The sequence below is a fragment of the Gadus chalcogrammus genome, unplaced genomic scaffold (genome assembly GCF_026213295.1).
Source record: "Gadus chalcogrammus isolate NIFS_2021 unplaced genomic scaffold, NIFS_Gcha_1.0 GACHA102, whole genome shotgun sequence".
Taxonomy (NCBI): Eukaryota; Metazoa; Chordata; class Actinopteri; order Gadiformes; family Gadidae; genus Gadus; species Gadus chalcogrammus.
Genome location: NW_026613537.1, coordinates 42,477 through 50,000, shown reverse-complemented (window position 1 = coordinate 50,000; position 7,524 = coordinate 42,477). Strand labels below are relative to the sequence as shown.

The following is a 7,524-nucleotide window of genomic DNA, read 5'->3' as shown; positions in this document are numbered from 1 at the left end:
ATTTAATCTATTGAAACGTGATCAGGGACACGTATTTTCAAAATGTTTGTGTCAAAAAGCACAAATTTCAAACCCATGTATTTCAATTGGAAGTATTTGTCGTGTCACTAAGCACGACCTCCAAACTAAGGTTCTGTCCGGGAGCGTTCTCCCTAATGTCCCTTAAGAACATTTATTGTTAAACATTGTCTGTGATAACTAACAATATGACAGCTTTTGGCCACCCGTTTCTACTTAAACTTGTCTGTGAGCAATATGACAGCTTTAGGCCACCCGTTTTTACTTTCACCTTTGATTCTGAGAAATTGTTACAATTCACGGATATATTAAATGCAGGTGCGCTGCTCTCTAGGCAAACCGCCAAGGAAAAAAGGGTAGCTGCTTCATCTGTTCTTTTTAGAATTGTATGTCTTGATGTTTTGATCTAGCCATAGATCTATTGTCTTGTTTTTGGCTATGTGAATGGAAGTCCGCGTCGATGCCTCGCAAGTCCAGTGTCGCGAGCGGACGTGACATCTAGAAATCATACCGTATTTAATGGGTTATCATTAATATTGATGTGTAGGGGTTGATTATAACTCGTGAATAATATTGTTTATACCACAGTCTGGGGGAATACTCGTATTCTGATTGGCTGCAGGGTGTGTATTATCTCCTGATATAGGCCTACAGACACCTGCTAAGTAGGCCTAGTTCTAGTCAGTGTTTAGATTCTCTGCCCGAGCCCGAGCCCGACGCGGGCCAGGTCGGGTCGATATTTCCCACCACTATCCTCGGGCCGGGCCTTTGATCGAGCGTTTTTATTTTTATTTTATCATTGGTTTATTAGCCTAATCTGAGGAGAAATCTATGCCATAAACAGAAATATTATAGCCTAGGTCTTTATTACACGGGTCTTCTCAATGCCGTGGAACGCTCCGTTCACTTGCATGGGTCCGGTAACCCCTCTGCTGATCAACACTACGAATGCTGGTAACGAATAAATTGTAAAAAAGACACAGCATGTGAAGTTATTTTTTCGTTTTGGCAGGAGCCTTGTAATAAGCGGGCTAATGTATAGAACTTCGCCGGTCAATATCGAAAATAAGACCCTTCAGGGCGAAGCAAGACACCTTCGCTGCGCGTCGGTGTACTGTTCGCCCTGGTGGGGCTTATTTTCCCGATAATGACCGGCGTTCTATGCATTATCCCTACTTATACCACGGTCTGCGGGAATACTCGATTCTGATTGGATGCAGGGTGTGCATTAACTCCTGATATACGGACACCTGGACAAGTAGTTCCGTCAAATTGTCTGTTTACCGTTCTCAATTAATGCGCTAGCTGGCGTATCGTCTCTAAAATAGTAGTAACCATAGCAACGGGAAACAAAACAAAGCCCAGCGGACTATAATACCTCCCGCTACCTCCCGTTCTAAAGTCGTAGCTATGGTCCATCCTAATTACTGGAGGAGTGAACAACGTTTCCATTGCATGAGAACCCAACGGGCGTGTAATGGTGGTTCCGGGTATTAGTCGGACCCTCAGGCGTAACCAGGGAAACAAATGTATGTTTTGTGGAAAACTTTACATTCAGATTGTAAAACGCATGAAAATATAAATGAATGGTCTTAATTTGGTCACCTTTGGTAAGTGACCGTGGTATAAGCGGGATAATGCCCTTCGAGGTGTCCATTATCAGGAATTAATGGACTTCGCGGAGGCAACCGTCCTCCGCTTCGCGTCGGACGGTTCACGCCTCCACGTCGTCCATTAATTCCTGATAATGGACACCTCGTCGGGCATTATCCCTTACATATATATTTAGCAGAGTAGACTAAATGTGAACAAAGTTACATGACTTTCTTAATTAATCTGCCTCTGTACAGTACAGCCTGGCCTCTCCTAGCCGGTACAAAATGATGTTGGGGTACTGGTGTAGCTGTTGATGGCTGACCAGCGATGGTTTAGTGGCCAAGCTCTTCCCGCAGACATCACAGGTAAAGGTCTCCCTGGCGTCTGCATGGATCTTCAGATGACTCGCCAGGTTGGACTTTTCACCGAATGTCTTGTCGCACACGGTGCACTGATGTGTAGGCATGTTCCATCTGGTACTGTAAAACATGAATAAATGAGTAAAACTAAAAGCAGATCATTTAGATTGACAATATGTAGCCCTTTATTATACAGAAATCTGCTGTTGGTGTATTAGCCTAGGACAACAAGCTCGCCAGATTGTCAAGAGATTAACACGGTCGCCAAATTGCTTCATGTTACAATTACTCTCGCATCAGCTGTTGTCTCAACAGTCACATTTACCCATATTAACACATATCCACATCAAATTGACCAAGAAAACGTTGATTGTCGCCGAAAAGCAACAAGTTTGCAGGTATGCGACGTAGCCCTTACTATTGTAAACAGTGTCGTTAGCCGCGCCTAGCTATCGTCACAAAACACACATTAATCAGCTTATTATTTCAACAACCCTTGGGTGAATATAGTAATGCCATACACCGTTGGAAAGCTTAGATTGCCACGATTAAAACGAGACTTCCCACGGGTAATATGGTTGCTCACCGACAAAACGGCGATAGGTTGACTAAAGTCTACCCAGCAGCTAAAAACGTAACCTCTACGTCTTCCCTTTATACACAACGACCACGTTATGACACGGCCGAAATCTTTTCTCTTTCTACAAAATCGAAACAGCAGTTTAATTCTTAAACGTTTTGATGTTGTACGAAGCAAACATCACATCATCACAGGAAACTCTTTCTTTCATCATAATTTCATTCCTTGTCCCTAGCGTACTCATTTGAAGCTTCGAGGTCGAACCACTTTGATGGTTCACCTGGCTGCGAGGCTTTGACGTTTCATGAGGCATCATCTCGCCACCACTATTCTGTTGTTTAAGAAAGAAAAAAGGATTCTTTCTGTGGCGTGTCGATAACTCGGACCTCCAGGTTTCCTTTCGTTATGCTTCCATCACGCTGATTTCAGATTCGCCTGTCATCGTGTGACCGGTGGTCTACAGTGTTTATTAAAGTCTAGACATCTCCGAATGCTTTGCAACCGTTCTCCTGGGGAACACGCGTGGGCATCGTTCAGCCCACCTGAACGTGTACAACTCATACTTACCTGGCAAGGGAGATACCATGATCAAGAAGGTGGTTCACCCATAGCGAGGCTCAGCCATTGCATTGAGGCTGTTGCTGACCCGTGCGAATTCCCCAAATGTGGGAATCTCGATTGCATAATTTCTGGTAGTGGGGGACTGCGTTCGCGCTCTCCCCTGATCATGTTGTTCTAAAGAAATAATAGCTATGAATGGCTTCATAGTGCTATATTGCAGTCCATACCATGTTTTGCATCGCTACGTTTCTTCAAAAGATCACGCAAACGATGACGCCCAAGCAGTGTAATGCATTGCGTTCAAATATGGAACTCTGAGTCTGGAATAACGCATTCATTCATTCATTCATTCATTCATTTCTTTCATTCATTATGGATCCTTATTTCCAGAAATATTATGTGCAAGGCCTAGATTATCAAAATCCGCTAGTCTGCTGAATGTTTTGTTTATTATTTTCATACTTTGAGTTGATGTAGCTGATGAGATTCATATTATCAAGTGGAAAAGTGTTTAATTGTTACATTTTTGGGCTGAATTAAGAAAAATAATAAGAATGTATTCAGTGCACTCACTTTGTCTGGATGACAGAGCCATTCACAGAATTCATTATTTTGACCACACAGGGAGTGCAGCCAGCAAAGTGGGGGTGTATTCACACCTCTGGTTGCGGGAGCGAAGACACAAGGACTTCTAATTTCTTTGGTGTGTTTTTTCTTTCCACTACCCCACCCCTTGTGAAAGCCAAGCACAAAGAGACTCAAATTCTTTTACAACTTTTATTTTTCACCCCGAATGGGTTTCATTGAAAAGGCAATGCATATAAAACACAAGTAAACAAGATCTGTTTAATTAAAAGCTCGCCCACCACAACAAGGTACAGATCTACAGGCGAGAACACGAGAGCATGAGACGAGAGACAAACATGTACTACCATTTGCAAACATTTAGTTAAACATGGAGCTGACAGACATGCACACATCAAAAGGAAAGGCACATATAAATAACATTAATAATAATGCAAAAATCTCAACAATTGAAGAACACACACTTGTATTCAAGATACAACTCAACAATTGGCTTGTACAGGCTAAAGTGCAATAATGAACATGATTATCCAAAGACTCAGGTGACCAATCAACAAATAAAGGCTCAAGCTGTTCCTCCCTTTTGTGTTTTTTTGTGTTTTCTTTAGCAAACTTTTGTTAAAACTGAAGCAGACAAATACATACAAACATCACAAACACATGAAGCTGACAAAGACAAACAACATGCATGACAAAAACACAGATTATCTGAACATGAACAACCACTAAAGGGTATGTAAACTGATTGTGTTAGATTGGAACTGATTAAGGTTAAAAAGATTGGCCTTGATATTGAAAATAGACCAGAATGGATACTACAAAGTTTTTTTGCATTTTTTTAACGATATAAATAAATAGATAGTGCTTGCTGAAGCACTTTCATAACCCACACAAAGACAGAGACAAACACACACAAACAAGCCTCTTTCTCTCTCTTACAGATGGCACAGGAACAGTGGCATCACAGAGGTAAGTTATTCACACACACACACACACACACACACACTAGGGCTGGGCGATATGGACCAAAAGTCATATCTCGATATCTTCAAGCAGAATATCGATATAAGATATATATCGATATTTGTCGAAGGCGGGGGGGTGCGGCGCGCTCCGTGCGCAGATTTGATATTACTATTTCTACCGTTCGGAATTGAATACAGTTTGATGGTTGAATAAACCGTGGACTAGACACTGCCTCCGCCTCGTATTAGAGAACATTATAATATATAACATCACGGCCAAAAGCTTTGTGCGCCTCCGAAATATTATGAACCGTAACGACTGCGTGGGGGGGGGCGGACATGACATGCTATTTTATGTATTCTTTAATATAGGTATTAGTGGGCAACTAACACAGTATTCAAAGACGTTCCAGAAATTCTGCCGTGCAGCCACGGTACCATGCGCTGTTTACAGTGGATGTATCGCAATGGCGAGGCGCATAGCCTTTTGCCGTGTTCTGTAAATATTCTAGAACACACGGGAGGCATGTCGCAGTTCATGTACTTCAGCGAGTCAAAGCCAAAGTTCCTTTCCCCCAATTCCTTCTCAACCATGGCTCAGATAACCCCCAATACAGTCTCGTTGTGGAAATACAAGAGACGTCAAAGAACCGACAAGAAACACTCGCGTTACAGTGTGTGTGTTCACACACACACACACACACACACACACACACACACACACACACACACACACACATGTGGCGCTCGCACGGTCGTGTCTCATTGGCGGGCCAACGTCTCTGGGCGGGCCAGGCAGAGTAAGGGGAGGAGCTTGGTTGAATAAACCGTGGACTAGACACTGCCTCCACCTCGTATTTGAGAACATTATAATATATAATATCACGGCCAAAAGCTGTGTGCACCTCCGGAATATAATGGACAGAATTGCACCCCTTTGGTTGCGACAGTTTTTAAGCACTCTCCACAAATTACGTGATTTTGTAATTCGTCAGACAACTTATATCCAAACCATTTTCATACTATGGAGCTGTTGGTCTTTCGCTTGCAAACAAGCTCCTCGGAGCTGCAAGCTGCATGCGCAGGCGGACTCCATAGCTGTGTTCGAAAGCTTTCCCTATCACGGATATAGTGCACTATATAGGGTGCTCGCCATTTTGTAGTGGTGTTCGAATTCTCAGTGGTTAATTTCATGCACAATATAGTGCACTTAAAATACCCAATAAATAGTGAACGATTTCGAACACGGCTCATGTTTCAAAAAGTGACGGGGGGGGCAGGCAGAGGCTGTGTGTGTGAGCCGGAGGCAGAGCGGGAGAGACATAAGCAGAGTAACGAAATAGCAGGCGGCAGGCGCGGTTCGAAACTGGTGTTATTTGGAACAAATGTGCTGTAATTTCAACGCAAATTAAATTATATCGATATTGACGATATGGTCTCGTTTCATATCGCGTTTGAAAAAATATCGATATATTTTAAATATCGATATATCGCCCAGCCCTCACACACACACACACACACACACACACACACACACACACACACACACACACACACAGTCCTCCTTTCCAACTCTGCATCCACGACACTCTTAAAGAGTTCAAAGTTGTCATACACCACATTGTCGAAGCCAGGGGTAGTGGACTTTATGTTACACTTACTCTCGCATCAGCTGTTGTCTAAACAGTCACATTTACCCAAATCAACACATATCCACATCAAATTGTCCAAGAAAATTGTCGCCGAAAAGCAACAAGTTTGCAGGTATGCGACGTATGCCCTTACTCATTGTAAACAGTGTCGTTAGCCGCGCCTAGCCATCGTTACAAAACACACATTAATCAGCTTATTATTTCAACGACCCCTGGGTACATATAGTCATGCCATACACCGTTGGAAAGCTTAGATTACCACGATTAAAAGAAGACCACCCACGAGTAATATAGTTGCTCGCAGACAAAACGGCGATAGGTTGACTGAAGTCTACCCAGCAGCTAAAAACGTAACCTCTACGTCTTCCCTTTATACACAACGACCGTGTTATGACACGGTCGAAATATTTTCTCTTTCTACAAAATCGAAACAGCTTAATACAAACCTTAAAAAAGGTCTAATTATCAACTAGCAAACGGTGAAGGAGATACAATTTACCTGAGTGAAACCACGTGCTGTAAGCTATTTTCTTTTCAACTCGAGCTCATTGGCTGCAATGGCTGCAATAGAGTTCCGGGTGTTGACGTTGTTGGGGCGGGGAAATCGTGGGCACCACCATTTTGGCAGTATTCGATAGTATTGTTGGTTTATTTATTTTTAACATTTTTTTGGTGAAGCACTGCTTCACCTGTAGTCTTATAGAAGCCTCCACTGCTCCAAACTCTATTTGTGAAACATGCAGACGGCCTAGTGAGACTGCCAGCAGGCAGCAGCAAAGAGATGTAGCGACCTCGGTTTATTTCTTCAGCTTTCACATACACACAAACACGCACACAGGGTGCTTGGTCATTCTTTTGTTTTTTTTTCGTTGTCTGTTAAACCGCCACGTGGAGCGACGTGTCTGGGAACGTCGCCTCTTGGTCTGAGCGTGTGTAGGCATCGCTTCTCGGCCTTTTGGCTAAGATCAAGTGTAGTATCTGTTCTTATCAGTTTAATATCTGATACGTCCCCTACCCGGGCACCATATATTAAATTGATTTTTGGAACTGGGAGATGGAAAAGGGGCTTGCCCCGTCCACTCCACGCATCGACCTGGTATTGCAGTACCTCCAGGACCGGTGCACCCAGTGGCGGCGCCAGAAATAATTTGTTGCAGTTACTTAACAGTTGCTGTATGAATTCAAGAGGTTGCTGGTCAAAAAAAAAA

At 43.1% G+C, this 7,524-nt stretch overlaps 1 protein-coding gene and 2 non-coding genes across 3 annotated transcripts in view; 2 read left to right on the top strand and 1 right to left on the bottom strand.

The window, feature by feature from the left end:
* LOC130378798 (uncharacterized) overlaps positions 1 to 2,107 on the bottom strand; it is an 18,923-nt gene extending 16,816 nt beyond the window's left edge. The window contains exon 1 of the mRNA XM_056585423.1: positions 1,937 to 2,107. The gene's annotated coding sequence lies outside the window, so the exon portion shown is untranslated. The remainder of the gene's footprint in view (positions 1 to 1,936) is intronic.
* A 1,005-nt stretch (positions 2,108 to 3,112) lies between these two features.
* LOC130378804 (U1 spliceosomal RNA) lies at positions 3,113 to 3,277 on the top strand. Its single transcript, XR_008894934.1, has one exon. It is a non-coding gene; the product is annotated as a U1 spliceosomal RNA (small nuclear RNA).
* A 3,978-nt stretch (positions 3,278 to 7,255) lies between these two features.
* On the top strand, positions 7,256 to 7,446 carry LOC130378813 (U2 spliceosomal RNA). The gene has a single exon (XR_008894942.1). It is a non-coding gene; the product is annotated as a U2 spliceosomal RNA (small nuclear RNA).
* Positions 7,447 to 7,524: the final 78 nt, after the last annotated feature.